The sequence below is a fragment of the Podarcis gaigeae genome, assembly GCF_964106915.1.
Source record: "Podarcis gaigeae genome assembly, chromosome: 8".
NCBI lineage: Eukaryota > Metazoa > Chordata > Lepidosauria > Squamata > Lacertidae > Podarcis > Podarcis gaigeae.
This window is the reverse complement of record NC_139684.1, coordinates 87,022,312-87,034,682: the sequence shown is the minus strand read 5'-3', so window position 1 is coordinate 87,034,682 and position 12,371 is coordinate 87,022,312. Positions and strand designations below refer to the sequence as shown.

Genomic DNA, 12,371 nt, shown 5'->3' with positions numbered 1-12,371 from the left:
CGGGGCAAGGCAAGTAACCTGTGGATTTTAGCACTCGAGCCAGGTAGGGGCAGAGAGCTGCGAGTGCGAGCCCCCCCCCAGATGTTGCGGCCGGTGCGGCCGGCCCCCCCTGCACCCCCCACGCTACGCCATTGCTTGGTTGTTCACATCCTGTAGGAAACTGACTGTGTGAGCCTTTAGTTTCATGACTGTAAGCTGTTTTAAGCAGTTTTTAGCATTGTGTCTTAATGCTCTAAACCGCCCGAGGGTGAAAGATGCCTAAATAATAAAAAAGAATCATAATATATGTGCAAATGCTGGCAGTGCTCTCAAAACAAAAAGCAGGGTTCTGAGATGCCCCTCTGGACATCTCAGCCTTTGGTTTAGATTCTGCTTGCTGTTTCATTAATGTTGTTAAAACTGATTTATCGATTAAATGCTGTATTGATTTGTGAATCATATAATAGGACTTTTGCTTTAATTGTGACGCTTAGCTTAATTTTTTTTTTAGCTGTTGCTTTAACAGTGTTTTATAGATTGCAGTTGTTTCACTGACGATTTGTCAATTATTCTATATGACTTGTGCTGCGTTTGTGGTATTCTGTTATATTCTTATTATTTATCGTTTGCAAGCTGCTTTGGGAATCCTTTGAATGAAGCAACATTAATAGCCCCCCCCCCAAAAAAAAACACCTGTACGTGTGGTGGGGAGCTGTGTCCACTCGTTTGCAAGGCGGAAGGAAAGGGCACTCTGCCCATGGTCAGGAGACCCTTTATTGTGACTTTGCACGCATCAGTTATTAGCCTTGTTGCTGGGGGAAAACACATCACGGACATTCTCCCTCGCCCTGATCCGAAGGTTTTCCTCTCCCTCTCAAAAAAAGGAGCGCAGCTCCTTGACCCAGCAGCGCTAAGTGCGCCAGAAGGGTCGATTTCCCTGATTATATAAAGCAGCAGTTTTAACTACCAAGGCTACTGGGAGGGACATCCTCTCCAAAAAACAACAACGACAAAGAATCGAGCCCCAAGCTTCCTTCGCCTCACAGGTCCCCACCTCCGCTTTCCTCCTTCAGAGCAACCGAGGAATCGCACAGAGCTGGAAGACGAGGAGTCGAGCGCGCAGAGAATGGACTGAGCTCCAGGGATTGCCCCAAAGGACGCACGAATCAGGTAGGGTCCTCCTCTTGCGCCCCCGTCCTCTGCCCCCCTGCAGTTTCCTGGAGGTGCAGGTTTCACTGCTGCTAAATGGTATTCTTTGCTCTTTTGATCTCCAGCTGTTCCCACCAGCCAGGGCGCAGCAGCCCCCTGTTCCCCCCACATTTTCCCACGGTCCTTTTTCACCTCTTCTTTTGCCGGCTGGGGATGCTTCGTGGGAAACGCTGCGCGCATCAGTTGCTAGAGTCGCCCTTCTTCAGGATCGGGTCGTCCCGTCCCCGTCCCCCCCCCCGCCAGGATACACTCTGGGTGGGTAAGGGGGTGTGTGTATCAAGTCTCCCCCGAGCGCATGTGGATAAATGCACAAGCGCATGTACGCTCAGGCGTCGCGCAGAGTCTTAGTTTTACGCGCGCGCACTGCAAAATGCCAAGGTATATTTTTGCGAAGTTTTGTGATGAATTATGTTTCGGGGGAGGCTGTAGCACAGAGTCTCCCGGTCCTAATGACCGATTGCATTTATATCCCGCATTTTTCTCCCGGCGACTCAAGGTGCCTGGCGTGATTCTTCCCCCTCATTTAATCCACGCAACAACCCTGTGAGGTTGTTGTTTAGTCGTTTAGTCGTGTCCGACTCTTCGTGACCCCCTGGACCAGAGCACGCCAAGCACTCCTGTCTTCCACTGCCTCCCAGTTTGGTCAAACTCATGTTCATAGCTTCAAGAACACTGTCCCACCATCTCGTCCTCTGCCGTCCCCTTCTCCTTGTGCCCTCCATCTTTCCCAACATCAGGGTCTTTTCCAGGGAGCCTTCTCTTCTCATGAGGTGGAAAAAGTCTTGAGGCCTCAGCTTCAGGATCTGTCCTTCCAGTGAGCACTCAGGGCTGATTTCCTTCAAAATGGATCGGTTTGATCTTCTTGCAGTCCATGGGACTCTCAAACAGTGGCGTAGCGTGGGTTGTCAGCACCCGGGGCAAGGCAAGTAATTTGCGCCCCCTAACCCATGGATCGCGCCCCCCCAGATGTTGCGCCCGGTGCGGATAGCCCCCCTGCACCCCCCACGCTACGCCACTGCTCTCAAGAGTCTCCCCCAACACCATAATTCAATACATTAATTGTTCAGCGATCAGCCTTCTTTATGTTCCAGCTCTCACTATTGGGAAAACCATAGCTTTAACTATACGGACCTTGGTTGGCGAGGTAGGTTAGGCTGAAAGAGGCCGAGTGGGGGGATTTGAACTCCAGTCTTCCAGTTCCTAGCCTGATGCTCCAACCACTACACCACACTGCCTCCAATGTGGGGACCCCTCAGGCAGTAACCCCTCATATGAAAATTATTCTGGAATGACCGGCATGGCCCTATTTCCATTTGCTCAGAGTTGCAAGTTTCTTTTCCTTGAAAGTATCCCTCCCTCCCACCTCTGGCAAAATCTGATTCTAGCAAGGGCTGTGTTCTCTCTCTCTCTCTCTCTCTCTCTCTCTCTCTCTCTAAATAAATAAATAAATAAATAAATAAATAAATTTTTATTAGTTTTTTAAACATATCATTTTCAACAGTAATTAAACATATTTTTACATCTTATTCAAATTTTTGACTTCCATCAATCCTCTCTGAAAATATTCCAATCTAATCTCTCAGTATGCATTTCTTATCTTCCCTATTACATTTCAAACTCATAACCAATATCTCTATCTTTTTCTACATTGTAACACTTCATATATTTCGCCTTACAAAAACGTCTTGTAGTCCTACTAGCGTAATTTGTTAATTACAGTTGCTTTTCAAATAATTCATATACTTCTTCCAATCTTCTGTAAATCTCTGGTCCCGCAGGTTTCGAATCCCTCCTGTCATTTTGTCCAATTCTGCATAGTCCATTAATTTAATCTGCCATTCTTCTTTCGTCAGAATTTCTTCTTGTTTCCATTTCTGGGCTAACAATACTCTTGCCGCAGTTGTTGCATATAAAAAAAATTTAATATCTTGCCTATTAATGTCCTGACCTATAATACCAAGTAAGAATGCTTCTGGTTTTTTAAAAAATGTATATTTTAACACCTTTTTCATCTCATTATATATCATTTCCCAGAAGTTCTTTACTTTTTTACATTCCCACCACATATGATAAAATGTTCCTTCTTTTTCTTTACATTTCCAACATTTATTATTTGTCTTATACAGTTTAGCTAATTTCAGCGGTGTAATATATCCTCCATACATCGGAGGGCTGTCTTCTTCTCAGTCTAGCCTACCTCACAGGGTTGTTGTGGGTATTAAATGAGGAAGGGGGCAGACATGCATGCCTCCTTCAGCTCCTTGGATAACAAAAGGGTGGGATATAACTGCAATAAAATGGGGGGGGGGGAAATATCCTGCAAATTGCTGCTTGCCTCCATGCAGCCAGGCAACAGAGCACCACAATCTCTGGGTAGTTAAGAGCGGTAGTCTCGTAATCTGGGGAACTGGGTTCGCGTCTCTGCTCCTCCACATGCAGCTGCTGGGTGACCTTGAGCCAGTCACACTTCTCTGAAGTCTCTCAGCCTACTTTGGCGGGATATCAGGCCCCAGGCAGGTGAGTAGTCCAGGTGTGTGCACCTCTTCCCCCACCCCTCCATCTATTGCAGATCACAAGTGGGGGGGGTTGGGGGGTATATTCATCTTAAAGTGGGGAGAAGGGCTGCAGCCCATTGGCAGAACTTTACATCTGTTTGCCAGGCCTAATGTCCCAGGTAAACCTCCCTCCATATAAGGTGCATTGCCCATTCCAAAATTTTGCGCCGATTGCAGGTGTGCAGAGTGATTTGCGCTGAATGGTTTGCTGTAGGTCGAGAAGGATTTTCTGACTCTCGACTGTTTCGTAACATCAACAACAAAACTGCTATGCTCACCTGAGCTGGAGTCAGGAGTTGTGTGGAATATCTTGTCCTGGAATGGAAACAGGCTCATAGCGAATGGTCAGAGGCATTCTGCCCTTAAATTCTAAGTGTTATGTCTTGTATGGCTACTGGGCTCTTGGGGGGGGGGTTCCTAGTAAAATTCAGCAAGCCTGCAGTCTGCCTGCCTCTTAGGTACAGCTCCTGGCAATGAATGTGCCTCCTCTCAAGGAGGAGGAGGAAGAGGATGGTTGATGCCCACATATACCATATTTTTCACTCCATAAGACGCACCTGACCATAAGATGCACCTAGTTTTTAGAGGAGGAAAACAAGGGGGGAAATATTCTGAATGAAACAGTGGATGTATAATTTTTTTGGTGCAGGCTGTAGCCATGGACAAATTGTCTGATGGAGAATTTGGGGCGACCCAATGCAAAAATCCTGAGGATTCATGTGCTTTTACCTCCCCCCCTCCCAGGCAGCCTCCTTTATCTCTAGAGTCCCTTATCTCCCTCCCAATCGCTTGCTGATCAGCTGATCAGCTGTTTCCTTTCAACACTCCCTTCCCTCTTGTTTGCCTTAGTGTCTTTTCCTTAGCTGGAACAGTCTTTTGCTCTTCCTTTTCTTCTAATTTCTCTCCTCATTGCTTTAATCTTCCTGTCTCCTCTCCTTGCAAGTTCACTGTCTTTACCTCCCCACTCCCAGGCAGCCTCCTTTATCTCAAGCGTCCTTTATATCCCTCCCGATCGGCGGCTTTGTTTCAACACCCCCTTCCCTCTTTTTTTTTTTTAAAAAAAGCATGATCTGCTTTTTGTCCCTGGGCAATTCGGCTCCAGGGACCACACATTCGCTTCATAAGATGCAAAGACATTTCCCCTTACTTTTTAGGAGGAAAAACGTACGTCTTATGGAACGAAAAATACGGTAGGTTGCCAACGGGACTGAATTTATGCTGGGGCTCCCCAGAGCTCAGCCTTGAGAGAAAAAACAAGAGAGGCTTTGGGCTTTTTAGGGACCAACAATTTTGCTGTGGCAGATTTAAAGCGCCTCTCTATTAAGGTGCCCCAATGTTCTTGGGGTTATTTTTTTGCTGCAGTGCAAAAAGGAAAAAAGGAAGCCACACCACAGCTCCTACCAGCCCAAGTCACCTGACGCCGGTCATGTGGCTTTGCTGCCTGGCGCTGATAGTGAAGACTGCAACTCAGCGGCTGCGAAACCAGTCATATCATTCTGGGACAGGTGGCAGTGTGGCAGGGCTGGTTGGGGCTGATAGGAAATGTAATCCATGATGTCTGGAGGGCACTGGGTCGGGGAACTCTGGCTTCTAAGAATACAACAAGGCCTCACGTGTAGCTCTTTAGAAGCGACAGCTGCTCCCCTATGAAGAAAGCTTGCAGAGTTTGGGACTTTTTAGTTTAGAGAAAAGTAAGTGGCGACATGCTAGAAGTTTACAAAATTATGCCTGTCACGGAGAAAGTGGATGGGGAAAAGTTGCTCTGCCTCTCTCTCTTAACAGAAGCACTTCTTTATGAAGTGCATGGTTAAACTGTGGAACTCCTTGTCACATGATGGCCACCAACTTGGGTGGTTTCTTCTTCTTTTTTGTTTGTTTGTTTATTTATTGGTTTTCACATATTACATTACAATACAAATGTACCAAAGCCAACACCATTTCCTCCCCATCCCTCCCATACATTTACATTTATATTTCCTCAGTCCACCATATTATTCTTTTCTCCCTCCTCCCACTTCACCCCCACTCGATTTCCTCCACATTATACAATTTACAATAATCTTTGCATTCCACAGTCTTCTCAAATCATCTATATATTCTTATTATCTTTCCTTACTAATTTTTCTTCCCTCCAGTACTTCACATTTTAATCTAGGCATATTAGCGTATCTTTTTTTGAGCAATAGGGCAAAATATTACTCAAAAAAAGATACACTCAAAACGTTTCCACTCCTTTTTAAATTTTTGATTTGGCTGATTTCTTATTACAGCAGTTAATTTTTGCCAAAATTAAATATTCATTTAGTTTACAAATCCATTCCTTCTTTATGGGTATCGTTTGTGACTTCCACCTAGCAGCAATCGCTATTCTAGCAGCTGTACTTGCATATAGAAAAATTCTCTTCATCTATCAGTCCAAGAAGATATGTCTCTGGTTTCTTTGTTATTGATATTTTCAACATCTTCTTTCGTTCTTCATGTACTACTATCCAAAATTTCTTAATTTCCTTACACCTCCACCACATATGTATTGTTGTTCCTATTTCTTGGGTGGCTTTCAGAGAGGATTGGACCAATTCATGGAGGAGGAGAGGGCTCTCAATAGCTACTAGCCACAACAACAACAACAATTTATTATTTATACCCCGCCCATCTGGCTGAGTTTCCCCAGCCACTCTGGGCGGCTCCCAATTGAGTGTTAAAAAGAATACAGCATTAAATATTAAAAACTTCCCTAAACAGGGCTGCCTTCACATGTCTTTTAAAAATGGGATAGCTGCTTATTTCCTCCACATCTGATGGAAGGGAGGGCGTTCCACAGAGCGGGCGCCACCACCGAGAAGGCCCTCTGTCTGGTTCCTTGTAACCTCACTTCTCGCAATGAGGGAACCGCCAGAAGACCCTCGGCACTGGACCTCAGTGTCTGGGCAGAACGATGGGGGTGGAGACGCTCCTTCAGGTATACAGGATAGAGGCTGTTTAGGGCTTTCAAGGTCAGCACCAACACTTTGAATTGTGCTCGGAAACGTACTTTGCTCTTTGGTCAGAGGCAATAAATGCTTCTGGATCCCAGTTGCTGGAACCCATTAGGAGATAGTGTTTCTCTTGTGCCCAGATCCTGGTTGTTGGTCTCCCACAAGAGGCAGCTGCTCAGCCACTGTGAGAACAGGGGTGCTGGACTTCAGTCGCTTAGACATTATAAGGAGCGCGACTCTCTGCTGTGCGTATATACATACAGGCTCTTCTCATTGAGAAAAAAACGGTTTCCTGCCTCTCCATCCTGCTGTGTAATTTCCTCGTCTCCCAGAACTTCTGCGAAATTATGACTCAGGGTCTCCCAAATGGCCAGCTGCTCTGGAAGAACGGCCTGACTTCCAGGCCCCCCACCCCCACCCCAAGGCCAGATTCATACCACCCATCAGAGCACACCCTGAGCGGAAAGAAACAGCAGGGATTCTCATTAAGACCCCTGGCATTCAAGCGGGCCACAATGCCAGAAACACGTACAGTACTGACTGTGTAGGAATGCAAGAAACTGCCTTTGTTGTTGTTGTTCAGTCGTTTAGTCGTGTCCGCCTCTTTGTGACCCCCTGGACCAGAGCACGCCAGGCACTCCTGTCTTCCACTGCCTCCCGCAGTTGGGTCAAGCTCATGCTGGTAGCTTCGAGAACACTGTCCCACCATCTCATCCTCTGCCATCCCCTTCTCCTTGTGTCCTCCATCTTTCCCAACATCAGGCTCTTTTGCGGGGAGTCTTCTCTTCTCATGAGTTGGCCAAAGTCTTGGAGCCTCAGCTTCAGGATCTGTCCTTCCAGTGAGCACTCAGGGCTGATATCCTTCAGAATGGAGAGATTTGATCTTCTTGCAGTCCATGGGACTCTCAAGAGTCTCCTCCAGCACCAGAATTCAAAAGCATCAATTCCTTGGCGATCAGCTTTCTTTGTGGTCCAGCTCTCACTTCCAGACATCACTACATTGGTACCTCGGGTTACATACGCTTCAGGTTACAGACTCTGCTAACCCAGAAATAGTACCTCGGGTTAAGAACTTTGCTTCAGGATGAGAACAGAAATTGTGCTCCGGCGGAGCGGCAGCAACGGGAGGCCCCATTAGCTAAAGTGGTGCTTCAGGTTAAGAACAGTTTCAGGTTAAGAACGGAGCTCTGGAATGAATTAAGTACTTAACCCGAGGTACCACTGTACTGGGAAAACCATAGCTTTAACTATACGGGTGCAAGAAACTGCCTTAGCCTCAGGCAACTGGCCCACCTAGTTCAGTCTACACTGACTGGCAGCAGTTGTCCAGGATTTCAGGCAGGGGGCACTCTCAGCCCTACCCGGAGATGCTGTCAGCACCTGAACCCAGGACCTTCTGCATCCAAAGCAGGTGTCCGCAAACGGGAGCATTTACATGGGGATAAAAGGGAGGAGAGAGATTTCTGAAACTGGATTGTAGCCTCTGTATGTGTTGCAGCTGCGATGTGGACAAACAAGAGTCAGAAAGAGGATTTTAAAAAGAAGGAAGGAAAGCAAAAGGTCTCATGGATCTCTCTTGCAGGGTCCCCTCCCCTCTGCCTTCCCAGAATGAGGGCAGTTTTAAGAGAAGGCAGGTCACATGGCAGCAAGGGGAGGGTCCATAGAGAGGCAGGTAAATCTGCTGTCAGCTGGTCATTTGAGACACTTCCACACACAGAGAGGTTCAGCTGGCAGCTGGCTGGCGTGAAAAAGCAGGAGCGAAATAGCCCCTTCTGCCAACAGGAGCATGGAAACTCAGGTAGGGCTTCCTGTATGCTGACTTTGGGTCAGCCCAGCTTTGGGGATTCCCAGTGTGGAAGATCCCTTCTTCATAAACTTCCTACTCCCACACTGTGGGTCCCTGGTCCCGGCCAAGTCTCTGCAGAGGGGTGCAATGGTCAAGCAGTGGGCCGCCTTTCCTGGTGCCCCATATGCCCCAGATGTATTTCCATTTATTTTTTTTTAAATTTTTTACAGTGGTCCCTCGGGTTAAGTACTTCATTCGTTCCAGAGGTCCGTACGTCACCTGAAACTGTTCTTAACCTGAAGCACCACTTTAGCTAATGGGGCCTCCTGCTGCCGCCGCGCGATTTCTGTTCTTATCCTGAAGCAAAGTTCTTAACCTGAAGCAGTATTTCTGGCTTAGTGGAGTGTGTAACCTGAAGCGTATGTAACCCGAGGTACCACTGTAATTGAGTTTACAGGGATTTTTTCATTTCAAAATAAATGTTTTACAAACTTTAACACATCCACGATTCTTCTCCTTCTTCTCCTTCCACGGTTCATATCACAAATCATACATTCCTGCACATTTTGCTATAACCATTCAAATCGATTTTACATCCAGTATTGTTTACTCTGTTTAATTTATCTTCATGCTGCCAGCGTTTTGAGCTGTGTACAATTATTTTCCATGTATTCAATAATTATTCTCCACTCTTCTTTAAATATACCTTATTCTTGCTCTCTTATTCTGCGTATTAAGCCTTCAAGTTCTGCATATTCTTACGTCTTAAAGTTGCCAATCCTCTCTATGTGGGAACAGGCTCACTTTCCATTTGGGGGCTAACAGAACTATGCAGACCACCTTGTGCTCCTTGGAGAAAAATGGTTAGGATGGAAGTGGTTTCATTCGGTTGTCTATTTTCTGACATGGTTTATGACGACTTCTGTTGTAGTTATGTGATTTTTCATGTCGTAAACCGCCCAGAGCATGGTTTGAACAGTGGAAAGGTGGCATACAAGTAAGATTATGTATGTATAAATGCAATAAAGGTTAAGGGACGCCTGACCATTAGGTACAGTCATGGCCGACTCTGGGGTTGCGGCGCTCATCTCATTTATTGGCCGAGGGAGCCGGCGTACAGCTTCTGGGTCATGTGGCCAGCAGGACTAAGCCGCTTCTGGCGAACCAGAGCAGTGCACGGAAACGCTGTTTACCTTCCTGCCAAAGCAGTACCTATTCATCAACCTGCACTTTGACGTGCTTTCGAACTGCTAGGTTGGCAGGAGCAGGGACCGAGCAACAGGAGCTCACCCCGTTGCGGGGATTCGAACTGCCGACCTTCTGATTGGCAAGCCCTAGGCTCTGTGGTTTAACCCACAGTGCCACGTTTTATTTACCCATATGTGCACCTGAGTTTTGATGGAGGGAGTGCAGAACGTTACACCTCAAAGAGTGTCTCTGGTTGCTTCTCCTAGAGCTTCATCAAAGCTGGGGGGCCAGAGTGGAAGGCAGCCACGCTCCCCAATCTCTCCCTAACAACAACAACAACAACAACAACAACAACAACAACAACAACAATAATAATTTATTTATACCCCGCCCATAGGCAGGGTTTCCCCAGCCACTCTCGGCAGCTTCCAACAAAACACTAAAATACAATAACCTATTAAACATTAAAAGCTTCCCTAAACAGGGCTGCCTTCAGATGTCTTCTAAAAGTTTGGTAGTTATTTTTCTCTTTGACATCTGGTGGGAGGGCATTCCACAGGGTGGGTGCCACCACTGAGAAGGCCCTCTGCCTGGTTCCCTGTAACTTGGCTTCTCGCAGTGAGGGAACCGCCAGAAGGCCCTCGGCGCTGGATCTCAGTGTCCGGGAAGAACGATGGGGTTGGAGACGCTCCTTCAGACACTCCCAGCCAGCCTCCATGGAGTTCTACTGCCCCACATGCTTTTGCTGTTTCCAAAAACCTGCGGCAAAAGGACACTTTTTTCCTGTGCTGACATCAGGCTCCCCATAACCCTGGCGCCCTCTCCCTCCCAACTTTTTTTTTTATCTCTGCCCATTACTCAGGGCGGATAAAGGACAGTAATTGCCTTGTTAATCACTCTTAATGGTCCTGTCCTCTGGTCTCTTTGTTTCTTAATCGCACCTCTATCAACTCCTGAACAGGAAAGCCAGTGTAGTCTGTACTTTGACAACCCCTGTCAGCGCACCTTCCTTCTCTAAACACTGATTAAACCCCAACAGCCAGGAATCTAGGGGGAGTCAGGGCACCCAAAAACCCCGGGGGAGTCAGGGCACCCCCAAATCCATAACAGTGCAATAAGTCAGACCTAGGTTAGATCTGCAAGGCATTTGTTGCTATGGGCTGACTGTTGGCTTAACGGCAAAGACAGACCTGGGCTGAAGACATGTTTCTGTTTTCACCTTTTCTTAAATATCAGGGCCTAGCGAGCTTCTAAAACTTTCATGTACACCTCCCTCTATGCTTTGCCCCCCCCCCATCCTGTTCCTCTCTTAAGCTCGCATTTCAGCACAATTGCAGTAAACACACATGGTTATGCTATACAGTGGTACCTCGCAAGACGAAATTACCGTATTTTTTGCTCTATAAGACTCACTTTTTCCCTCCTAAAAAGTAAGGGGAAATGTGTGTGCGTCTTATGGAGCGAATGCAGGCTGCGCAGCTATCCCAGAAGCCAGAACAGCAAGAGGGATTGCTGCTTTCGCTGCGCAGCGATCGCTCTTGCTGTTCTGGCTTCTGAGATTCAGAATATATTTTTTCTTGTTTTCCTCCTCCAAAAACTAGGTGCGTCTTGTGGTTTGGTGTGTCTTATAGAGCGAAAAATTTCGTTCTGCGAGGTTTTTCATTCTGCGAGTTTTTTCGTCTTGTGAAGCACGGATTCCCTGGGTATAAACGGTTTTAAGAAAAAGGAAACCAACTCGCAAGACGTTTTCATCTTGCGAAGCAAGCCCATAGGGAAATTCGTCTTGCGAAGCAACTCAAAAAACGAAACACTCTTTCGTCTTGCGAGTTTTTCGTCTTACGAGGCATTCGTCTTGCGAGGTACCACTGTATTAAAAACGGTGTCCGTCTGTCACAAGATGACGTTGGTCTTGCTTGAGCTACAGCAAAGATGGAGGTGGTTTTGCTTCAGGTAGTAAATGAGTAAGTGCAGAATAAAAGCAGCGTCAGGTGTCACCCGGAGGGTGACCATTCGGTGGGGCTGACACAAAAGGGCTTCATCCCTTCAGGGTAATCCTTTGAGGTCAGAGTGAGAGGGGCAGTGCCACCTCACTGTGGTTTTGTGTTTGTTCAGTTGTTTTCCTTTTTTAAAATAATTTTTTTAATTCATTTTTCTTTTTCATTCAATACATACATCTCAGATTCTTAACATTTACTATATATTCCTCCCTCCCTCCCCTCCAGGACTTCCCCTCCAGGGCTTCCCCCAACTTCTGCTTCTGGTTTCGTTCTATTTTCACCCCCTTTGCTATCTCTTAACAGAAAAAGTTATTAATAACATAACATCAAACCTAAAAACATAAAAATGAAAGTAAATACACCATCATACTTCACTATCTTCTAAACATTTTCTGATGCTGATAATGTGAATGTTTATTTAAATCCTGCCCTCAGGTATTGACTTTGTTTCTGCAAATATACAGTAATATGAATGGTTCCCACTCTTTTTCAAAGTCTCTGTTGTCTTTTTCTCTTAGTCTGTCATTTTTGCCAGTTCTGCATAGTTCATCAACTACTCTTGTCATTCTTCTTTAGTTGGTGTTTCTCCAGTTTTCCAATTTTGTGCAGTCAACATTCTTGCTGCTGTAGTGGCATACATAAATAAAGTCCTTTTTCCTTTTCTTATCTCACCTGTGGGCAT

At 46.2% G+C, this 12,371-nt stretch overlaps 2 protein-coding genes across 2 annotated transcripts in view; both read left to right on the top strand.

Moving 5' to 3' along the window:
- Positions 1 to 12,371, top strand: part of CKM (creatine kinase, M-type) — a 196,118-nt gene that overhangs the window by 109,312 nt on the left and 74,435 nt on the right. The window lies entirely within an intron of this gene.
- The window catches only part of EXOC3L2 (exocyst complex component 3 like 2), a 51,780-nt gene continuing 40,281 nt past the window's right edge, over positions 873 to 12,371 (top strand). Inside the window, exon 1 of the mRNA XM_083753744.1 lies at positions 873 to 1,149. The gene's annotated coding sequence lies outside the window, so the exon portion shown is untranslated. The remainder of the gene's footprint in view (positions 1,150 to 12,371) is intronic.